At 41.5% G+C, this 23,863-nt stretch overlaps 1 long non-coding RNA gene across 13 annotated transcripts; it reads right to left on the bottom strand.

The window, feature by feature from the left end:
- Positions 1-20,914: 20,914 nt before the first annotated feature.
- Positions 20,915-23,508, bottom strand: LOC125539967 (uncharacterized). Of its 13 annotated transcripts, none has more exons than XR_015617536.1 (4): positions 23,095-23,508; positions 22,036-22,992; positions 21,357-21,950; positions 20,915-21,278 (listed from the first exon to the last, which is right to left on the bottom strand). It is a non-coding gene; the product is annotated as an uncharacterized LOC125539967 (long non-coding RNA). The 13 variants fall into 13 exon arrangements; XR_015617540.1 differs by having other exon boundaries at positions 22,050-22,992; XR_015617534.1 differs by having other exon boundaries at positions 21,357-21,421; positions 21,809-22,992; positions 23,095-23,507.
- Positions 23,509-23,863: the final 355 nt, after the last annotated feature.

The following is a 23,863-nucleotide window of genomic DNA, read 5'->3' as shown; positions in this document are numbered from 1 at the left end:
CATACTATGCTTACCGTATTATAAACTTCGTCTATTTATCCTTAGCCATCAATACAATGTGAAGAAATAGACAATACATTAGCGATTGTACATGGTCATATGTTTGGAACCTGGTTTTATTATGTATTTTGCAATAAAATACAACTAATATTTTACATGGGTTCACCGGAATAAGTTATGTATATAGACCAAAGCTATTTTGTTTGGTTTTGCTGCCTCCTTAATATCTTCTTTCTGGTACTACTAATGTAAAACCTAAACTTTTCAGCGAGCTATGGAAAAAATGGTGGAACCGCCACCTTCTGAAGGTGGCGAGGCAACTATAACCACAATGTCAGCTCTTGCTGTAGTGGGTCAGTACGTGTCCACTAACAGTGCCAAAAGCACGTTCCTGTGTAATACTGGGTTGGTTGTTAAGGCAATACGTCCAAACTGCCTCATGATCAAGATATGCAAGCTCAAAGCAATGTTGTATCTGCGCTCCAGACACAAGTCCATTCCCTAACAGAGACCCTTTGTGAAACAAGGAGAAACATTGCTCAATGTCGTCAAGATATGCATGCTTTTGAAACCAGACTATCAGACATTTGCTATGTTGTTCAGGAGCCTAGGGGAAATGAAGGCGAGGGTTATGGTGCTCCATCGGACAATACAGCATGAAAATGTAACAGTCAGGTCAAATGAACTGAGCTTCTGAACTTCTGGTGGTGCATTTATCTGCTAGACTGTTAAGTTTTATGCCAACCTTCCTTTTGTTATATAGTTGTAATTTGTTTTGGTGCGATGCAAAATTTATTCTTAACGTGCAGCCACCGCCTGAAGAAAACAGCAAGCCATTTTTGTATAGTGTAGGGTGTTCCCTATATTTGCACTGGTGGCGATCTTTGATGCCGAGTGGATGTAATCTGTGCAATCGCCTTAATATCCTAACATTAGTTTCGGCCTTATTTATTTCCTAGTCTTCTTTTTCCCTGGTTTGCTAGTGGCCGCAACTACCATGGGCCATATATGGGCCGTAGGATCCACGGGTCTCCTACGGGTCGTCGATAAATGGGCCTATAATCGATGGGCCTCGGGCCGTCGGATAAATGGGTCTACATGGGCCATAATCGGGCGTAATTGGTATCGGCCCAGCACGGTAGCAGACCGTTAACAGGCGGTAGGACAGCAAAGGCTTAATTCTGTCACAGTCATAACGGGTTGTTAATGGGCCAGAATATAAGACGGGCTGGAAACAGCGCAACAGGTTAACAGGCCAGAAACGGGCCGACTCTTGCCATGGGCCGAATTTGGCCCATTAGGGTAACAAGATAGTAACGGGTCGACTCTTGCCATGGGCCGAATTTGGCCCATTAGTGGAACAGACCAGTAACGGGCCGACTCTTGCCATGGGCCAAATTTGGCCCATTAGGGGAACATGCCAGTAACGGGCCGGAAGTAATCGAGGGCCGAAAAGGAGCCCAAGAACGTATGGGCCGTCAATAGGCCGAAAGCTAACACGGGCTGGAAACGGCCCATGTAAATCACGGGCCGTTAATGGGTATAAAGAAAATTACTGTTCATTATGGGCTAGAGTCACCGTGGGCCTTTACCTGGGCCGGCCTATTATGGCACACGAAAATCTTGTGGGCCTTTACCTAGGCCAGCCCATTATGGCCCGCGAAATCTTGTGGGCCTTTAGCTGGGCCAGCCCATTATGGTCCGCAAAATCTCGTGGGCCTTTAGCTGGGCCGGCCCATTATGGTCTGCAAAATCTTGTGGGCCTTTAGTTGGGCCAGCCCATTTAAACTTGTTGGGTCGTGCCACGTGTCGACGTATCATAGGCGCCTTCTGTCCAGTGAGTGGATGACATCTGTCCCGACGATGAGCCAACACGTGTTTCCTCTAGCCAATGATGATTTTACACGTGGAAAATCCCCATTGGTCGGGGTTGTTAACGGGTTATCGGATCCAAAACCCGACCCGATAGCTTAACGGCGTTCCGTTACGGTGGATTCCACGTGTCGGTCACCCTTGACGAAAGCACTTCTATGATGCGCGATTTATCGTCATGGAAGTGGACACTTCCATGATGATAATTTTGGTAATGTCATGGAATACTTCTACGACAGCACAGGTATGACTATCTTGATTCTGTCATAAATTTGTCATGGATGTACATGCATGACAAAAAAAAGCGACCTACTGTGACAAACACGTATCATCACGGAAGTGTATTTTTTGTAGTGATCGTATAAAGCTTATTTCCTACACACCAATCAATCATACATATTTAGAGATCAATTTTTATTGCTTGCACCGATGACAACTTACTTGAAGGATCTTACTCAATCCATAGGTAGATATGGTGGACTCTCATGGCAAAACTGGGTTTGGGGATATTTGGAAGCACAAGTAGTATCTCTACTTGGTGCAAAGAATTTGGCTAGCATGAGGGGAAAGGCAAGCTCAATCATGTTGGATGATCCATGACAATATAATTTATCTCAGATGTAAGAAAACATAACCCATTACATTGTCTTCCTTATCCAACGTCAACTCTTTAGCATGTCATATTTTAATGAGTGCTCACAATCATAAAAGATGTCCAAGATAGTGTATTTATATGTGAAGACCTCTCTTTCTTTATTACTTCCTATTAATTGCAACGATGGCCAAAACTATGTTTGTTAACTCTCAACAACTTTTATTCATCATACTCTTTATATGTGAGCTCATTACTCTCCATAAGATCCATATGATCTCTTTGTTTCTTTTTATTTCTTCTCTTTTATTTTATTCCATCAAGATCATAGCAAAATCATCAAGCCCTTGACTCAACACTAATCTTTATTATATAGCTCACGGACTCAATTACATAAAGGGGTCATAAAGCAAAACTCACAACTAGATCACACCAAAAACTTTATTCTACTAGATCAAGATATTACTAAAAGGATCGAACTGAGAAAAATGATAAAGGTAGGAGTGTGATGGTGATACGATACCGGGGCACCTCCCCCAAGCTTGGCAGTTGCCAAGGGGAGTACCCATACCCATGTGATTATGTCTCCTTTGTTGGTGAAGAAGATGATGGTGATGATGGGTAGTCGCACATCGAGCGTAAGAGATCCTCCAACTTGCGGATAATGCCCTTGAGTGCAACTATATGCTCCTTTAACAAAATATTTTCACATGTGAGATACTTGTTTTGTATACGAGCTAACTCAACAATCTTGAAAGCTTCGATCTCAGTCGGGGTAAGAAGATTGTGATCAGGTTGAAGGATGTCTTTTTTTGCCGGAACTTGGTCCTCCGTGGCCTTCTTGATCCCTTCATCCTTGTTGATCTCCACGGGTTCTTCCCTCTTCAGCTCTATCTTCATTAACCAAGCATCGTTGTCACCATTGTTGGAGGAGGGGGCGACATGATGCCTGGCCTTGACAACCCTGATAGAAAACAGCTCGAAACAAGAATAGAGGACAATTGCGTGATACACGAGTCAAAACCTTTGGGAGACTATATAATGAATTTTTACCGACCAAAATACGTAATGTGCAAGAAAACAGAGTCCGGAGAGCGCACGAGGTGCCCACGAGGCAGCGGGCGCGCCCAGGGGGGTAGGGTGCGCCCTCCACCCTCGTGGAGCCCTCGTGTCCTTCCCGGACTGCTTCTTATTTTTCTATTTTTCTAAATATTCCAAAACGGAGAAAAATTGCCATTAGAACTGTTTTGGAGTCGGTTTACTTATCGTACCACATACCTATTCCTTTTCGGAGTCTGAAACATTCCGGGAAGTGTCCCTTATGTATTCCTCCAGGGTTACGGTTTCAATAACATTGGTTTCAAAATTTATAGGATTACCTGACATATAATGTTTGATTCTTTGACCGTTCACCACCTTCGGATTTATGCCTTCGAAGTTGTTGATTTTTATGGCACCGGAACGATAGACCTCCTCGATAACGTAAGGACCTTCCCATTTAGAGAGAAGTTTTCCTGCAAAAAATCTTAAACAAGAGTTGTATAGCAATACATAATCACCTACATTAAACTCACGCTTTTGTATCCTTTTGTCATGCCATCTTTTAACTTTTTCTTTAAACAATTTGGCATTCTCATAGGCTTGGGTTCTCCATTCATCAAGTGAGCTAATGTCAAATAACCTCTTCTCACTGGCAAGTTTGAAATCATAAATGAGCTCTTTAATAGCCCAATAAGCCTTATGTTCTAGTTCAAGAGGTAAGTGACATGCTTTTCCATAAACCATTTTATACGGAGACATACCCATAGGATTTTTATATGCAGTTCTATAGGCCCATAATGCATCATCAAGTTGCTTGGACCAATTCTTTATAGATCTATTAATAGTCTTTTGCAAAATTAATTTGAGTTCTCTATTACTCAATTCTACTTGACCACTAGACTGTGGGTGATAAGGCGATGCAATTCTATGATTAACATCATACTTAGCAAGCATTTTACGGAAAGCACCATGAATAAAATGTGAACCACCATCAGTTATTAAATATCTAGGGACCCCAAACCTCCGGAAAATAACTTCTTTGAGCATCTTAATAGAGGTGTTATGATCAGCACTACTAGTTGGAATAGCTTCTACCCACTTAGTAACGTAATCAACAGCAACTAAAATGTGTGTATATCCATTAGAGGCAAGAAAAGGTCCCATATAATCAAAGCCCCAAACATCAAATGGTTCAATAACAAGTGAATAATTCATAGGCATTTCTTGACGTCTACTAATATTACCAATTCTTTGGCATTCATCACAAGATAAGACAAACTTACGGGCATCCTTGAAGAGAGTAGGCCAATAAAAACCGGATTGCAATACCTTATGTGCAGTTCTATCTCCAGCGTGGTGTCCTCCATAAGCTTTGGAGTGACACTTGCGTAGGATCTGTTCTTGTTCATGCTCAGGTACACAACGTCTAATAACACCATCTACTCCTTCTTTATAGAGATGTGGGTCATCCCAAAAGTAATGTCTTAAATCATATAAAAACTTTTCTTTTGCTGGTATGTGAAACTAGGTGGTATAAATTTAGCAACAATGTAATTAGCATAATCAGCATACCATGGAGCAGTATGAGAAGCGTTTATGACATTTAATTGTTCATCAGGAAAGCTATCATCAATAGGTAGTGGGTCATCAAGAACATTTTCTAACCTAGACAAGTTATCTGCAACGGGGTTCTCAGCTCCCTTTCTATCGATGATATGCAAATCAAATTCTTGTAGCAAGAGAACCCATCTAATAAGTCTAGGTTTAGCATCTTTCTTCTCCATAAGATATTTAATAGCAGCATGATCCGTGTGAATAGTTACTTTAGAATCATAATATAAGGTCTGAACTTATCACAAGCAAATACAACTGCTAAGAATTCTTTTTCAGTAGTACCATAATTTCTCTGGGCATTGTCTAGAGTTTTACTAGCATATTGAATAAAATTTAATTTCTTATCAACTCTTTACCCTAGAACAGCACCTACAGCATAATTACTAGCATCACACATAATTTCAAAAGGTAAATTCCAATCAGGTGGCTGAACAATAGGTGCAGAGATCAATGCTTTCTTAAGTATTTCAAATGCTTCTACACAATTATCATCAAAGACGAATGCTATATCTTATTGTAATAAATTAGTCAGAGGCCGAGAAATTTTTGAGAATTCCTTAATGAACCTCCTATAAAAGCCGGCATGGCCAAGGAAACTTCTTATACCTTTGATGTCCTTGGGACACGGCATCTTTTCAATAGCATCAACTTTAGCTTTATCAACTTCAATGCCCCTTTCAGAAATTTTATGCCCCAAGACAATACCTTCATTAACCATAAAGTGGCACTTCTCCCAATTCAAGACAAGGTTAGTTTCTTCACATCTCTACAGAACTCGATCAAGGTTGCTTAAGCAATCATCAAAAGAGGATCCACAAACGGAGAAATCGTCCATGAAAACCTCACAAATCTTTTCACAAAAGTCAGAGAATATAGCCATCATGCATCTTTGAAAGGTAGCAGGTGCATTACATAAACCAAAAGGCATACGTCTATAAGAAAAATTACCGAAAGGGTAAGTAAAAGTGGTCTTTGATTGATCATCAGCTGACACAGGTATTTGAGAGAAACCAGAATAACCATCTAGAAAGAAAAAATGTGTATGTTTGGATAATCTTTCTAGCATTTGATCAATGAAAGGTAAGGGGTAATGATCTTTTTTAGTAGCCTTATTTAATTTGCGGAAATCAATTACCATCATATAACCTGTAATAATTCTTTGCGGAATCAATTCATCTTTATCATTAGGAACGACAGTAATACCTCCCTTCTTAGGAACAAAATGGACAGGACTTACCCACTGACTATCAGCAACGGGATAAATTATACCTGCCTCAAGGAGCTTTAGTATTTCTTTTCTTACCACTTCTTTCATCTTAGGATTCAGCCATCATTAGTGATCAATAACTGGTTTGGCATCTTTCTCCAAATTAATTTTGTGTTGACATAGAGTGGGACTAATGCCCTTATGATCATCAAGAGTATATCCAATAGCAGCACGGTGCTTCTTTAGAGTTTTCAATAATTTTTCTTCCTCCTTCTCTGAAAGGTTAGCACTAATAATAACAGGATATATCTTATTTTCATCAAGATAAGCATATTTAAGAGTATCAGGCAATGGTTTAAGCTCAAACACGGGATCACCCTTGGATGGAGGAGGATCCCCTAAGATTTCAACATGCAAGTTGTGTTTCAGAATAGGTCCCTGTTTAAAGAACACTTCATCTATTTCCCTTCTTTCATTCATAAACATATCATTTTCATGGTCTAGCAAATATTGTTCTAAAGGATCACTAGGAGGTCCGGCAATAGAAGCAAGACCAATAATTTCATCTTTACTAGGCAATTCCTCTTCACGGTGTTGTCTACGAAATTTAGAAAAGTTGAACTCATGAGACATATCACCTAGACCAATAGTAACAACATCCTTTTCGCAGTCTATACTAGCATTAACAGTGTTTAAGAAGGGTCTACCAAATATAATGGGACAAAAGCTATCTTGTGGGGAACCAAGAACAAGAAAATCAGCAGGATATTTAGTTTTCCCACACAAGACTTCAACATCTCTAACAATCCCAATTGGTGAAATAGTATCTCTATTGGCAAGTTTAATTGTGGCATCAATATCTTCTAACTCAGCAGGTGCAATATCATGCATAATTTCTTTGTATAAGTCAATAGGTATTGCACTAGCACTAGCATCCATATCACACAAGCCATGATAACAATGATCTCCTATTTTAACAGAAATAACAGGCATGCCTACCACAGGTCTATGTTTATCTTTAGCACAAGGTTTAGCAATTCTAGCAGTTTCATCACAGAAATAAATAACATGCCCATCAATATTATCAGCCAAGAGATCCTTAACAATAGAAATATTAGGTTCAACTTTAACTTGCTCAGGAGGTGTATAGGTTCTAATATTGCTTTTATGAACCACAGTTGAAGCTTTAGCATGATCTTTTATCCTAACAGGAAAAGGTGGTTTCTCAACATAAGCAATAGGAATAATAGGATCATTATAAGTGATAATCTTTTCTTCAAGTTTAATAGGTGCAGCTACTTTTACTTGTATGGGAGGATGATATTTAAACCACTTCTCCTTAGGGAGATCAACATGAGTAGCAAAAGATTCACTGAAAGAAGCTACTATCTCAGAGCCAAGTCCATATTTAGTGCTAAATTCACGGAAAACATTGGTATCCATAAAAGATTTAACACAATCAAACTTAGGTGTCATACCTGACTCCTTACCTTCGTCGACATCCCAATCTTCAGAGTTGCGTTTAATTCTTTCCAATAAAACCCATTTGAATTCAATAGTCTTCATCATAAAAGAGCCAGCACAAGAAGTATCGAGCATGGTGCGATTGTTATCAGAAAGCCGAGCATAAAATTTTTGGATAATCATTTCTCTTGAGAGCTCATGATTGGGACATGAATATAACATTGCTTTAAGCCTCCCCCAAGCTTGAGCGATGCTTTCTCCTTCGCGAGGCCAAAAATTATATATGTAAATAATTGCGATCATGATGAACAAGATGCATAGGATAAAACTTCTGATGAAATTCCAATTTCAATCGTTTGTAGTTCCATGATCCCATATCAGCACATAGCCTATACCATGTCAATGCATCTCCCTTCAAAGATAAAGGGAAGACCTTCTTCTTGATAACATCATCGGGCATACCTGCAAGCTTAAATAATCCACAAACTTCATCCACATATATTAGGTGCTCATCAGGATGTAATGTTCCATCTCCTGCAAAAGGATTAGCTAGCAGTTTTTCTATCATACCCGAAGGAATTTCAAAGTAGACATTTTCATTTTCAGTAGGTTCGGTAGGTTGAGTAGGTTGAGGAGCAACTCTTTGCTCTACTGGTCGAGGTGAATATACCCCGAACAAGCCCATCAAAGGATTACTTTCCATAGTAACAAGTGACAGTAAATTTTAGCACACTATATAAATTTTTCCTTACCAAATTCCACCTACCAAAGGCGCTTCACACCCCGGCAACGGCGCCAGAAAAGAGTCTTGATGACCCACAAGTATAGGGGATCTATCGTAGTCCTTTCGATAAGTAAGAGTGTCGAACCCAACAAGGAGCAGAAGGAAATGATAAGCGATTTTCAGCAAGGTATTCTCTGCAAGCACTGAAATTATAGGTAACAGATAGTTTTGTGATAAGATAATTTGTAACAAGCAACAAGTAACAAAAGTAAATAAAATGCAGCAAGGTGGCCCAATCCTTTTTGTAGCAAAGGATAAGCCTGGACAAACTCTTATATAGAAGAAAGCGCTCCCAAGGACACATGGGAATTATCGTCAAGCTAGTTTTCATCACGTTCATAGTATTCGCGTTCGGTACTTTGATAATTTGATATGTGGGTGGACCGGTGCTTGGGTACTGCCCTTACTTGGACAAGCATCCCACTTATGATTAACCCCCATTGTAAGCATCCGCAACTACAACAGAAGTATTAAGGTAAACCTAACCATAGCATGAAACATATGGATCCAAATCAGCCCCTTACGAAGCAACGCATAAACTAGGGTTTAAGCTGCAGCGGCCCCCTGGAAGCGTCCCAATCCATTTCAGGTTGAGAGTAATAAAACAAGCCGAGATGTAAAAGGCTTGTTTTTAGGTGTTAGGTTTGTGTTGCGTCGAGTCATGGTTATAAGTTGGTTAGGTTGCAGCTCGAGGACAAGCTGCATGTCCAGATGGGGTGTAATGTTAGAGTACGTAATGGGTCAAATGGGCCTGGGCTGGCAGTATAGCCCGTTAGTCTTAGGGTTAATTAGAGATAATGGTCGCTTGCTTAGGGGTCAAGTAAGCCTTGCTTGGGAGTCAAGTAAACCTCTTTATATAAAGAGAGGAGATGTATCAATCTAATGAAGCAAGAATTAAGAAGAAAATCCCTTCCATCTTGCCCGGCCATGAGCAAAAGGCCCCGGCCGGCCCTCTCGTGCCCTCCTTCTAGCAGCGCCATAAGAGATGCATACACTTCTTGGTTACCATCATGTTGCATAACAGATAGTAAATATATGAATGATCGCTGAGATAATTACACCTACAGTCCTTGTACTCTCCGGCATGTAACACTATGGTCCTCAAACTCGTGGAGTGCTCCACTACGGTCCTCAAACATGAGAATACGCTCCAATACGGTCATGGCTATGTCTCCCGCTACTCCATGTAATACCGTACAAGTTTGGGTCCCATGTGTCAGATTGTGGGGGAGAAAGTTGGTGGAAAAAAATGTGCACATGGGATTCAAACCAGAGACTATTTGTTAGAAAACATCCAAGCTAACCATTGATCCTGTCCATTCCTGATGTGAATCGCTAATCTAATGTACATATAAATCCATTGTTTTATCACGCCATTAGCAGTACATATAATTAAGTCGGCCCAGTAGCATACCGTACCTTTTTAAAATATCTTCAAGCGTTTTTCATGATGCTTATTCTATTTTCATTTTATTTTAACAAGTTTCTATTAATTTTCCCTTTTCATATAAACAAATCATGTTGTAGTGCATTTTAAATCTATATTGTGTTCTCATTATTTTATGCCTTGAAGACATAAACTTGAACCTATAAAAATTATTTTTATTGAAAATTTATGTATCTTCATTCAGGACCACAAGCACTGGCATTTATTTTGTGTCCTCATTGTATTTTTAAATACAAAACTATCCAAAATTTGACAGCGTGTATTTTATATAATGTTCAATGTGGTTTTAGAAAATATTTATATTTTTATCCAACTATATGCCCAATTACAGATTTTATTATTCTTTTATTTTCAAGTTCGCCTTCTTAACTTTTCCCATTTTAAAAATAAATGTAAGAAAAAAGGATAATTATTAGTACATAATTTTCCTATATTAGTAGTTTTTATAAAATAAAAAGGGGAAATATACACTAAATTGTTTTTCAGGGAAACACCAAATTGTGTTTTAGATCTAACACGAAATTGGTAAATAAATTAAAAATGAAACCGGTAGGACACCAAGAGAGGTACGTTACCATATATGTGCTCCGGAAGACGAGATAAAATGGTCTTGTTTATTAGCAGCACATGATGTGTGGTGTGCTGTGATGGTTAGCTTGGCTTTCAGGTATGTGTTTGTTCCCTCGTTCGAATCCCTGCTTTGTCATATTTTTGCACCTCTCTTTGATGTGCTGACATGCAGAACCCATGCATGTATTGTACGCTGACGTGGCGTCGCGCTGGGCTGCGGGGTGTAGCAGGAGACATAGTCAGGACTGTATTGAAGTGTATTCTCGTATTTGAGGACCATAGTGAAGCACTCCATGAGTTTTTTTTTGCAACGATCTTGGGGAGCTTTATTGCATAGCTAACATTGCGGCGGCTACAGGCGATGTGGGGAGCAGAGAAGGGGCGGGATCGGACGAGGACGTCCCGGGGCTTTTATAGGCGAAGGTAGGGCGTCGGGGAGCAGTGGGATAAGCTCTACCCCGAGAGCTTCGGCCGGCGGGTTCGGGAGCGCGCGCGGCGTCGTCATCCCGTGGTCTGCGGGAGGTTGGGGATGACTTGGGGAGCAGGCCCCGCGGGTCAGCGATAGGGAGAGATGAGCGAGGGAGAGAGACGAGCAGGCGAGCGACGGGAAGGCGCTTCGGGCGCGGGAGCAGGCCGTGGGCCTTAATGGCCGGCTGGGCCACATGGTTTGCCCCTGGGCCGAAACCTGTTTCGGTCCAGGTGGCGCCTTGGTGATTTTTTTTTCTTTAAAAACAAACAGAACAGAAAACTGCAACAGAGGAAAATAAGTAAAATATTTACATAGGCATATTATATACCAAAATGTTCAGAAAAATAGCAGCAACAAGATGAATATTTTTCAAGTTCAACTAAATTCCATAAAAATTCATAAAAGTCAAACAGTGCTACTGTTGCATTTAAAATCAATAAAAATCATTTTTAAAATAGAAAAATGATTTCAAATTTATTTTCTCCTAATTTTTCATTGAAGGGAATCACTTTACCCTTATTTCCATTTATTTATTTTTAGGAGAAAAATAATTTGAATTAAGACTAAATAACTCTCAGTTGGATTTGAATTTGGAATTTCAAACAACTTCGAATGGAAAATGAGTTTCAAATAACTTCACGGTGACTTCCAATTTATTTCTTTGAAACTTCCAACTCTCTTTCTTCAAATATGAAGAAGTCATTTTATGAACTCATTGAGTTGCTTAAAGTTTCTAAATTTGAAATATTTCAAATGGAATTCAAATCATTTTCGAACCCCTTTTCGTTTATTTAAATGGAAGAAGTCATATTATCTTCACTCTAGGGTTTTGTAATGAAATGAATTTGAATTCATGGAGATCAAGAAAATGCAAGATGAAAGTTTTGGGAACGTCCTTTTATTGCCTCTCATTCAACTTTCAAAAAGTTTTCAATTTCCAATCATTTTCACACAATCAACCACACAACAATCAAACAAACAATCATAATAATTTATTTAATATAACATTCCAAAATTTAGAATTTTGGGATGTTACAACTTATATTTAGGAACAGAGCAAGTAGTTGAGATTTTCTGAAAATTTAATTTGAATGAGTTAATGCATGATGTTATTTTGAGAAAGCACCGATTTGATTGAGTTAATGCACGCGTCAAATAGGCCGATCTAAATTGGTTGCACTTGAGCAAAAAATCATCTGTAAGATGCTCACGTGTGTAATACTGTGTTTGCTTACGAGTTGGTGGGTATAAGGCGAGACTAACAACTCTTCTTTCAAGAGTAGAGATTTAAGAGTAGAGTTTCGGGTTGGAAAAAAAAACCTGGCAAAAACCGGCCAGCCTAGCATGTCGTAGCTTGTAGACCAGACGCTAGAACTGCTTCGTGGACCGGCCCGCTACCAACGGGAGGTGCAGGTTCTTAAAAAAACAGTTGAGCCAGCGCTAAAAAATAAAAATAAAACAGTCGAGCCGCTGCCGAGGCGTGCGGTGCACCAACTGCTGCCCCCCCGTAGGGTTAGCTGGGGTTACGAGCCCACGCCACTGGGCTCGGCGAGAGCGTATCAAACAGAGCATCGTTTAAACCGGTGCTCACCGTGCTGGTCCCTCGAGGTGGGATAATATTGGGTCACGTGTTTGCCTAACGAACCTAATTAAACATCTTCTGATCCAGGAACTACAAGCCCGCCGTATACGCAGCGCAGCCTAATCACCGGCCCATATACCTCAACGCGTAAAGCTCTCTACCGTAGTAGGGCGCCATTATTTCTCAAAAAGAAAAGTAGGATGTCATTTCTCTTTCTCGTCTCCAGGACTGAAACAATCACGACTTTAGCCTTCTGGACAAGCATTAACTTCACCCGCAAAAAAAAAAAGCATTAACTTACGGAAAGATGGGAGCCCGTCCACAGAAAAAGATCCTATGAGAGCACGTCGCATGGATGGACGCACGCTGTTCAAAATATGCTTTCGCGGTCCCTCTGAATTTCGCTCCCGTGTTTCTTCGGCAGTCGACAAAAACGGCATCCAAACAAATAGGTGATCGACAACCGATCAACCAATGATTGAAATGGCTCATGTCTCTACCATCTTGTGTTGTTGCCCTGGAAACAATCAGGACAGGAGCGAAGAAATTTCCGACGTCGGATACGATTTTCACGCCAAGAAACAACACCGCGAGACATAAGCAGCAGCACACGACACGACTGGGCTAGCAGAGCGGATTGACTAAATGATCACACCTTCCAACTTCTAGCAGAACCTTCCAACTCCGACCCGGCCACACTTTGATTGATAAGTTACCTCCATGCGCACTCCAGTCATGTGTCTGATTGATATTCACGGCACCGTAAACGCATATCGCGCCGTTGCGCGTGTGCGTCATTCTTGAAATTACTCACACACATAGAAAAGCATGGTCGTAAAGGTTCAGGCTAAAGCTCCAAAGCAAGATGATATGCACGATATTTTTATTTAAAATTCGAACCAAACTTTAACTCTCTTATCAGCCAAGAAAAGCGTTTAAAGAGCCCGGCACTAGCAACTCCCGTAACAGATACATGCACCAACTTTAAACCTACAGCAACAATTTAAGAAGTAAACCCAAGGCCAAAGAGACCTGGCTAAGCTATAGTTTAGCCGCGATAATGCGATACCTACGTAGGATTAGGAACCCCACATCCCAAATAGGATAATCCAAAGTACCTCTGCTAGTGACATGTCATGCCATTAACCGAATTAAGATATTTTTGCTTACTTTGTACTTTTCTGATTTAGTGAAAATAACGTAGAACTATTGTTCTACGGCGGCTCAAAAAAATCCCTAGTCTGTAGAAAAAAAAAGGTGCATTGCAAGCCCTTCTAACATACTTTATTTAACATATGGAGCTAATTAAATAAGGTAGAAAACATTTGATATTCCATAGCAATTAATTAGGTTAATTAAGATTATGCCCTAAAAAGAATTTTAAATTAGTTAACAGGAATGAGCAATGGTACGGTTGGAAACTAAACATTTTTCTGGTCAAATTGCATATATAAATTATTTTAATTCAGATTACGGTTGCAAAGTGCGACTTAAACGGGCTAAAAACCAGCGACTTAAACCGGCTAAAAACAGAGTGAACTGGACCTGCTGCAGTTGAACTCGGAATACTAACCAGCGCCCAGGTGCGCGCGACAGTGGATACAGAAGTTGGGCTGAAATCCAATAGATAGAGAAAAAGAAGAGAGACTTAATACTGGACCGTGGGATATTTAAAGAAAACACCATGGTGCTTTTTAGAAAACATACAACGGCGGCAGAAACACTCCGTACTTTATTAGTATAGCAAAAAGACCCGTATGTTGCAACTGGAGAAAAAATACCACACACTCTTAATTTACAAAAAATCATCTATAATTTGAGAATTTGTAGCTACGGCCCAAATAAAGATTGTCTTAACCTATAAAAACGCAGTTTAAGATTCTACAAGTGTTCTATTTCAACACGGCTTACATGTAGATTTAATCCGTACAAAGAAACGCGTAAGTGATAATGCATTTATTCATGTCATGCATGCATGTCCTTATTTATTGTGTGTCTCTAGCAAATTTATCTTTAATTTCTGTCTGATCTTGATTTTGCTGAGGTGTTCATTCCCAATCTGAATCAGTACCGGTATGAGAAAAAGACAGATAATGCATTGTTGATTAACACTGTAGCCTATATAGTATTTTTTTTAATTGTTAACAGGTAAAATAACATCATATTTAGATTCTACATATTTTTCTAATCAAATTCCATATATAACATGTCAAATTTGGAGTTACGTTTTAGAAGATATATGAGTATTTTAAAAAATATTTAATATATATTGCGGGTTTAATGTAAGAAACATCAGGGGGTTTTCTATAAAATAGCAAGACGGACTAAGAATATCTATTTCTTTTATTAGTAGGTATAGATTAGTATTAGTATTGGTAGGTATATATATAGATATAACATAGTATGAGCCACCCCTCCTATTTTATGGTAAAAAAACATTTCTTGATATTTGGTACTCCCTCCAATTCGAATTAATTGATGCAACTTGTATACAATGTGATGCGCCAATTAATTCGAATCGGAAGGAGTACATTTTTAATTCCACGGACTTTTTTAATTCACATAATCCAGGGACATTTCAAATATTTTAAAATTCATGAACATGTTTGAAAATTCTTAAAAAAATATTAAATCCATGAACATTAAAAATTGGGAAGATATTCTAATCTGAAAAAATGGGACTTTTAAAAATTGCGAACATTGTAATGTTAAAAACATTTTTAAGATCCGAACTTTTTTAGAAATTTGGGTTGAAAAAAACCGGTCAGCCCTTAGCTGTTAACAAAAACAGTTGAGCCGCTGCCAAGGCTTGCGGTCCACCAACTGTTGCCCCCCCGTAGGTTTAGCTGGGGTTACGAGCCCACGCCACTGGGCTCGGCGAGAGCATCTCAAACGAAGACTTCTTTAAACCGGTGTTCACCGTGCTAGTCCGTCGAGGTGGGATAATTGGGTAGCGTGTTTGCCTAATGAACCCGATTAAGCATCTTCTCTGATCCAGGAAGTACAGGCCCGTATACGCAACGCGGGCCATGTGGTTTAACGCGTAATGGTCTCTGCCGGAGGAGGGCGTCATTTTGCTTGCTGGTCGAGCGGATCTCCAGCACCGAAACAATCGAGAGTTAGCCTTTTGCCTCTGTATGCTACTACCTTAAACTGCTCGAACGTACCCCTTCGTTCGGAATTACTTATCTTGAAAATGGATGTATATAGAACTAAAATACATCTATTTCTACAACAAGTAATTCCGAACGGAAGGAGTAGGAATGGAGGTAGTACGGTTCATGCCGTCTAAACAAATCGGTGATGGACTACCGATCAAGCAATCATTGAGATGGCTCTACCATGTTGTGTTGTTACCCTGGAAACCATCGCCTGATCTTGTTGCCAGCTCCACTATACAGGCGCGGTCGGGTAGGAGGATGTGGGATGGATCCATGTCTAAGTCGGTGAGGGCCCATGATCCAACGTCTCGGATTCGTGGCGCGCCTCTGTCTTTCTGACCCAAAAAAATTAAGCGCATAGTTGTGAGCTCAACTTAGCTCATTCCCGCAGCACGCACGCGTCGTGACGAGACGGGCGGCGGCGGAGGAGCACCAGAAACCACTTCACTTCTCAAACTCCAACATCACGTGAAAAAGAATCCCTTGTAAGAAGATCCAATTTTTTTTCAGTAACAGGCTGGGTCTAAACTTCTCACCACAACCATTGTCATATAACCCACATGGACCCTTAGAGGTTTTCTCTTTTTTCGTAGATCCATTTATTCAAAATGTTTTATCTCTTAAACCGTGTTCCAAATCTCGAACCTTTTCACTACTGGATTTCTCGCGTCAGATTTTTAAAATTAGATCCCATGTTGATAATATTGACGAACTTTTTTTCACAAAAAAGGGACAAAAAGTTGGACGAAAAAACCGAACCGAGAACAATTTTTTTCCTTTCCCAAAGCCGAAAAGAAAAAGGAAATGTGTTTTTTCGTTTTCGAGAGGCACGGCCATGCCTCTAGCTGAAGCAAAACCATGGCTATCACAGAAGCAAAATCGTGTCTCTCACGGAAGGGGGAAAAACAAAAGAAAACCACTCTTTTCGTTTCCGTGAGGCGTGCCTCTCATAGAAGCAAAACCATGCCTCTCGCAGAAGAAAAAAAAAGAAAAAACATGTTTTTTTTCGTTTCCGAGAGGCATGGCCATGCCTCTCACAGAAGGAAAAAACAGGAAACGTATTTTTTTTATTTCCGAGAGGCACGGCCGTGCCTCTTGCGAGATCAAATCCATGCCTCTTGAGAAAGCAAAACGGTGCCTCTCGTGAAAGCAAAAAAAATCTTGTTTTTCACGCATTTTTTTGTCCAAAAGCTTAGAAAGACTGGTGAAAACCAAAATAATACGTCTAAAAAGTCAAAACCGCATGCGGAAAAATAAAAATAAAACAAAATTCGAAAGGAGCACCTAAAGCGCGACACGTGACGGCGGCTGAGAGCATACCCCAAATGATCGTTGGGAGGCTCCCGAACGAGCGCTCGTCAACTAGCTGCTCTCGGTTAACCGAGACTTAAGCTCGATGCTTGATTGTCTGTATCATCTTGGTGAGGGCCTTTATTCTCCGATATTGTTATCCTTGTAGCTTGGAATTTATGGGAGACTAGAAATAGTGTTTATTTTGATGGTGTGGTCCCTACTCAACCAACTCGGTGGGGATCTCACTCAACTAGGGTATAGCATGAAACCCGAGGAGAAATCCTTCCAAACCACAAACATTTTCTCAAGCAACTATGCGAACATTTCAATTTTTTGGGAATATTTTTAATCTGGAAAATAAAATTATTGGTCATTTTTTTAATCATGAACTGTTTAAGCTTGAACACATTTAAAACCAGAACTTTTCTGAGAAATTCGGATTGAAAAAAAACCCCGGCTAAAACCGGGTTAGCCCAGCATGCCCAGAACTGCTTTGTGGACCAACCCACTACCAAAGAGAGGTGCGCGGTTGGCTGTTACATGAAACATTTTTTTCTCAAAAATACATAAAACAAGTTTTAAAAAAAAACAGTTGAGCCGCTGCCGAGGCTTGCGGTGCACCAACTGTTGCCCCCCGGTAGGTTTAGCTGGGGTTACGAGCCCACGCCACTGGGCTCGGCGAGAGCATCTCAAACGGAGCCGTCTTTAAACCGGTGCTCACCCTGTTGGTCCGTCGAGGTGGGATAATTGTGTCAGACTGAACCTAATCAAAGCATCTTTATTCTGATCCAGGAAGTATTGGCCCGTATACGCAGCGCGGCCTAATCATCGGCCCATACAGTAGCCCCAAAAAGAAAGTTCAACGCGTAATGCTCTCTGATGGAGCGTATCTCCAGGACTGAAACAATCACGATTTTGGCCTTCTGTTTATACAAGCATTAACTTACAGAAAGAAAGCCAGCCAACCCGTCGTCAAAAGAAAAAGATCCCGAGCACGTCGCGTGGATTGCCATAAGCTGTTTCAGAATATGTATTCGCCGTCCCTCTGAATTTCGTTCCCGTGTTCCTTCGGCAGTCGACAAAAACGTCATCCAAACAAACGGGCCATGGACTACCGATCAACCGACCATTGAGATGAGTCTACCATCTTTTGATGTTACTAACCTGGAAGCCATCGCGGGCGAAGAAATTTCCGACGTCGGACACGACTTTCCACACCAAGAAACAACACCGCCAGACATATGCAGCAGCACACGACACGGCGGAGCTAGCTACTGGAACGGACTGACTGAACGATCACAACCTCCCATCTTCGAGCAGAACCTTCCAACTCCGACCAGGCCACACTTCCCCTGACAAGTTAGGCCAACTGCACGGCGCGATCCTAAACGGACGTTCATTTTGTCCTGTTTTTGTTTCTTTGGGTAGGGATTTGGGGTCGTATTCGGGCCTGTCCTGAGATGCGGTGGCCGTGCGCCCACCGCGCGGACGCATCCCGGCCGCATCTTGTCCGTGTATTATTTCTTTACAAGTCCTTAACCTTATTTCATCATTCATTTTTGGTACATGAAAAATGCATCATCACATTTTGACTAGTAAAGCAAGACCAAAGAAAACAAGAACCACAAAAATACATTTTAGAAGATACCCAATTTTCATAACTGCTCCCTTGAGTTGGGTTAGGGCCTTCTCGATGCACTCGTTGTTGATCTATGGAGGAGGGTCGATCTGGCATCCTCCTTTCTTCTTCAAGCCAGAAGGCTCGATCTGGCATCCTCCTTTCTTCTTCAAGCCGGAAGTCGACGTTGCTTCCTCCTCACACCTAGTCTCGTGTCTAGCCTCTAATCTAGCATCAAGTGCACTTGTCTCATTTACAGCCTCTATGTTAGCTAAAAGTGCACGAACATGTACTAAATTTCGCTCTATCAATATATCGATGTACTCTTCTTCCCAATACCAAAACTTGCATCCATTCTACACAACAAAATTTGAAATTAACACAACTAGTTAAATCTAGAGCACGAACCGAAGCTAAAAAAAGCGCATACCCCATCGTTTAAGCACTTGATGAACACCCATCCGGAATGTTCCGGCGTTGTAGACACGCGGCGCACGACCATCCTTGGGCAGTGGTCGCACTTAATGAGTGGCAACGGTGCGCCGGCGAGCTTTTCGGCAAGCACCGAGCCCGGCCGACCGCCATTCGTGTATCTGCCGGCGGACCGCCGACGGTGCAGATCCGAGCGGCTAGAGGAGGAGCCACTGCCTGCATGTGGCCTTGCGGCCCTGCCAGGGCCTTCCGGCGAGGTGCCCGGCCAGTCCATGGCGCGGCCCGGCCTCCCACAGCCGGCCGAGCTCAAGACCGACCGGATCCGCCCCAAAACCGGCTGGCGGGTGCGCAAACCAGGTGGCCGTGGTTGGGTAGCTCGGCGGCGCCGAGGAGAAGGGGTTGGGCGAGCTCGCGTCCGAACTGCATGGCTGCAATGGCAGCGGCGGCAGCGGCAGCGACGGGAAGAGTGGGGAAGAGTGGAGGGGGTGCGGCCGGAGGGAGGGAGGGGGCGGATAGAAAAAGGCCAGTCTTGTGCCACTGACGGGTGGGCCAGGGGAGGACACGCGCAGACGACCCGCGTGTCCGCGTGGTGTCCGTTTCACCCCAAAAGCGGCGCAAACTTGGGCCGCGGATGGGTCAAAAGCGGACACAAAGCGGACAAAAGTCCATTTGCTCCCGCGCGCTGAGCCGCCTTTTTTGTCCCTTTTACCCCAAACGGACGGGGCCGGACATGATAGGGTCGCGCGGTGAAGTTGGCCTTACCTCCGTGCCTACTCCACTCATGTGTCTGATTGATATTCACGGCAGCGTAAAAGTTTGTCTTGTGTTTGCATGTGTGCTTCACTCTTGAAATTACGGCCACAAAATCTTCTATATCTAAATAGCTAGTCCCTACTAGCCTATTTTTCTCAACATGCAAGTATGCCACCTCATCATCAACATGCAAGAAGAAAGGTTCATCATAAAATGCAATCATGCATAATAAAAAGCCACTTCGACATGCAAACATGCATGAGAATTTACATTCTATTAGGATATTTACATTATACAATAATCAATATGATCTACCAATTTCATTAATTAATTCAGAAGCAAGGCATATGTTGTCAGTAAGCACTTGAATTATCACATGATATTTCAATTCACTTTGCATCAATTAAGAAGCATAAAGTCCCACCACAACGTGCGGGTATTATCTAATTTAAAAAGCGTGGCTGCCTCCCGTATCCGTGGACTAGTCGTGCCCTTGCCCTGGAAACCATAGCAAGACGAGCGAACAAATTCCAACGTCGGACACGACTTTCCACACCAAAAAACAGCACCGCTAGACATAAGCGACGACGACTTGTGTAGAATTTGAGCTTGCTGTACAAAAATAGAAAAAGACATCCTGGACCACTAGATTGGAGATCAATGGTGCAGATTTAGGTGGAGGGATCTCAGCCCACTTACTGTAGGTTTTGCAGAAAACCCCCTACTGGCAGTTAGACATGACATAGGACATTTGCATTATGCACGTCAAGTCTTTGTGAAATACAACTATTTTCAGATATGAAATGTGCTAATGCCCATATCGTCTTAGTCTGAAACAACTGGTCTCATATAAAATCTGAACAAATATTTACTGCGTGGAATCCAGACACAGACACCACTAATTTTTCAAGAGAGTTGAACATCTTGGTCACTGAGAAACGACAATATATATCACAAATATTTTAGCACATGAGATAATAAGTGATCCCGGGTCAAGTAGAACCACACGTACATGTCAAACTGGAAATATAGCAATTTAAGGATTGATAGCTGCTCGGCAAGCATTTCAGTACTCGAGTACATGAGAACACATCACAAAAGGCTAGTAGAACTGGAAGTAGAGCAAATTAAGGACTGGAATTATCAGTGCTTAGCAAGCATTTGAGTACTTGAGTACATGTGGCATACAGATCATTTTTAGTATATGGCCGGCAAGACCAAGTGGTAAAGACTGAAATTATCATCGCCCAACAAGCATCTTGCTGGTACAAGAACGAAAATATCTATCATTTTGCCTCGTGTTAGTGCTTCCTGGCAATCGAGCTTCCTGCTGGGAGAGAGATGACAACCTCCATGGACACTTGATCAGTTCGATCTACCTAGGTAAACACACCAAGTAAATAGGGGCCAGTCAGAAACATATACCAAGTAAATAGGGGTCAGTCAAAAACATATACCAAATAGCATATCTTGAGAAGAGAAATAATCATTGTATATGTCCAGCTTCTTTCAGCACTCCAACCTAGGAAACATAACTTATACTATGTCAAAACTTAGGTTGAACCTCAAACATATTAATACATATGTAACCAATCAGGATAACTTTGTAGGTCAAGCTGGCTTTCCAGCTTCTACAGGGGATTTTCCAAATAAAATAAAATGGCATGTGATAGTTGGATATGTCTAATAGAGAGAGTACAAATTTTTTGTTGCAGCATAGTTCATTATTTCATTATAGACCTACAATAAATGGATTATAATTCCAAGGTTAGTTAAAAGCACAAATGAGAACGACAAATAAGTGGCATTGAACAATTTAAAGGGAGTTTTATGAATGCCCTGCAGATGCAAATTATTATTCAAATTTGATAGCTATAAACAAAACTTGGTGGCATGCATTATATTATACCTTGTAATAATAAGAAAACCACAGCAGCACGGGAAAATATAAATGAACAAGATGCCAGATAGGCTCATGCCATGGATGAAGGATTAGTACTAAATCACATACACACATCCTTGATTTTGAACACTGTTGACCGATTCCATGGCTGCAAACAATTTTTTTATCAACCAACATCACACAAGGGATTAACATAATGTTAGATACATCAGGATATCTTGACTTCCTCGTACCGCTATTCTCACACCTGATAGTGCTGGTGCACATGCTGCGATCATTGGAATTGAGGGCTCTCCTAGCGGAGACATCGCACTGCTACCCTCCATTACTGGATCCTGAGATGAGAATTGCAAATTTAGACTGGGGATCATCTTTTCCATGTCAAACTTCTGCCACATGGGCCATATCAAAGGCATGGCTTATGGGAAGCATTCTATTATAGGGAAATGTAATTAATTACTCTGGTACAAAAAGCTAAACAGAAGGACAAGAAAATATTCATGTGCATAGAAATACTGGAGTGAGCACCCAGCCAATAACAAATGTCAGAATTTGGGGGATGAAAGATCAGCAGTAAGCATTAAAAAGGAATTGCCAACCCAAGGAATCCCCTAGCAGAACATGCAATGGCATATTTGAGTCTATTCATCGCAATAGGAGGAAAAAGGATTGCATGCAATTGACAAAAGAAAAACAACAATAATTAGCTCTGTAGTGGGAACAATAACTGTCACAAGTGTGAGTGATTGGACATGGTGATGCCTTGTGCCACTGTCGAAATAAGGAACAGATCAAAGAAGAAAAACATCAACTGTATATATGCATCTGAATATGTATCTTTGCATGGAGAGAAAAAAATAGCCATTGTGTTTCACATGTGTGCGTGTCGGCTTGCCGCTGAAGAATCGACGAAGCCAGAGCAGCCTACTTCCTGTACTAGTGCATCTCGCCGGAATAGCTAGATTTGCTAGTGTATTGCTTCATGCTAGAAATCGGTTAGCGTTTATGTACAGTCGGTACACGTGCTGCTTCTGGTAGCAATACACAATACCATAACTAAGTCATAGCACTAATCAACATGCTGCTTCTGGATAAAATAAGAATCCAACCAACATAAGCATCACCAGAACGGATCTGCTTCTATTCTACTCAAGCTGCTGTTCATTCTTCTGCTGTTACTACTCCAGCAACTGAAATGAAAAGGATTTGACATTAACAAGTAGAAAGAATATAAAACTATGAAGATGTAGTATCAATCTACTAGCTAATAAAAAATTAACATTTATATTTACCTGCAGAACGAAGAACCGTGGCGGCTTGTTCGCAGAACCAGAGAGCGGCCGGCTGGGAAGGAGGCGAGGATCCACGAGCGTTGAGCTAGTGCTGAATCGCGAGAGGGGGTGGGGGGTGGAGGAGGACGGCCGCGAGCTGATCTGGGAGCCTGAGAGTGGGGAGGAGGTGAGGAATCCGATCTAATCTGCCTCAAACTGCGCCACCTGCGACGAAACGACTAGGACCTAGGAGCCATCGGAGAGGAGATGGATCAGCATCTTTGCTGCGCGAGCCCGCCCAGCTTGGCTCAGGATCTTGGTCGTCGCCGTCGCCGCCGCCGCCGAGAAATTTTCGATCCTGTGTCGTCGGTGTGTAAGGATTTGGTACAGACTAGGAAGGGCACCGAGTGCAAATTTGCTTGTATGTTGGACCTCTTTGCAAATTTTGTGCGAAGATCCCTCCATCCAGACCCGTGCCATTGATCTCTCATCCAATGGCCCAACATCGTTTTTTCTATTTTTTTTCACTACAAGCTCAGATTCTACACAAGTCGTTCCCGACATAAGCAGCAGCACGACACGACGGGGCTAGCGGACTGGAGTCACTGACTGAAAAATTGCACGTTCAAGTGTACCCTTTCCAACTTCGAATGGGCAATACTTCCCTAGAAAAATTACAACAATGCCTACTCTAGTGTCTGATTATCTTTCATGGCAGCATAAACGCGTATCGTGTGCTTGCGCGTGTGCGTCATTCTTGAAATCACAAATTCACACACGCAAAAGCATG

This window comes from Triticum urartu, chromosome 2A (assembly GCF_056163025.1).
Source record: "Triticum urartu cultivar PI428250 chromosome 2A, HENAU_Tu73, whole genome shotgun sequence".
Lineage (NCBI taxonomy): Eukaryota > Viridiplantae > Streptophyta > Magnoliopsida > Poales > Poaceae > Triticum > Triticum urartu.
Note: the sequence above shows the minus strand (reverse complement) of the source record. Positions and strands in the feature narration are given on the sequence as shown.